Source organism: Nematolebias whitei, chromosome 8 (genome assembly GCF_014905685.2).
Source record: "Nematolebias whitei isolate Nwh7 chromosome 8, NemWhi1, whole genome shotgun sequence".
In the NCBI taxonomy this organism is placed as follows: Eukaryota; Metazoa; Chordata; class Actinopteri; order Cyprinodontiformes; family Rivulidae; genus Nematolebias; species Nematolebias whitei.
The window spans coordinates 19,277,007-19,277,725 of record NC_056505.1 but is presented as its reverse complement, the minus strand read 5'-3'; positions in this window follow the sequence as shown (position 1 = coordinate 19,277,725).

The following is a 719-nucleotide window of genomic DNA, read 5'->3' as shown; positions in this document are numbered from 1 at the left end:
AATGGAGGGAAGGAAAGTCGCAGTTACAAGGCGTTTCCTAGCATTTAGAGTTAGACAGGATCTATTTCTGAAAAAAGAAACCCAGTTTAACTTTCAGTTTTGACATTTTCTTAGTCCAAAAAAGTTTTATGTTTGAAGCAGATGGCCACTTGTCCTGAGCCTGGTTCTGCTAAAGCAGGGCTAGTCAACAGAACTGCTCAGTGGGCTACAGTTTCAGAAAGTCTGCAGCTCAGAGGCTGGACATCCAGCGATTAAAATCATTACGTAAATAAACCAAAGTTCACAATGATCTGTTACCTTTTACATTTGTTTATTTTATTTCATTGAATCATAAAAGCAACAAACAGAACCCATTTTGTTTTAATGAAGTGGGTGGGATTGAAGGCCGCCAGTTGAATAGCCTTTTGCTAAAGGTTTCTTCCTCATGAGGGAGTTTTTCCTTTCCACTGTTGACTTCATGTTTGCTCAAGATGAGAGTCTGCGATGAAGTTAAACTCAAAGCAGTCTGCTCCTCAGATAAATAGTGTTAACTTACTTTTTGTGTATATGAAAGTTTCTGTTCAGTGCCCTGAGACGACTTCTTCTGTTTGTGACTTGACACTTTATAAATAAAATGAATTGAATTAAGCCCAACACTCAGAACGGACTCCTCTCGAACTCTGGGCTACTGCTGCAGTAGGACTCTGAGCTGTCATGCTCCAGGTATACACACACAAAAT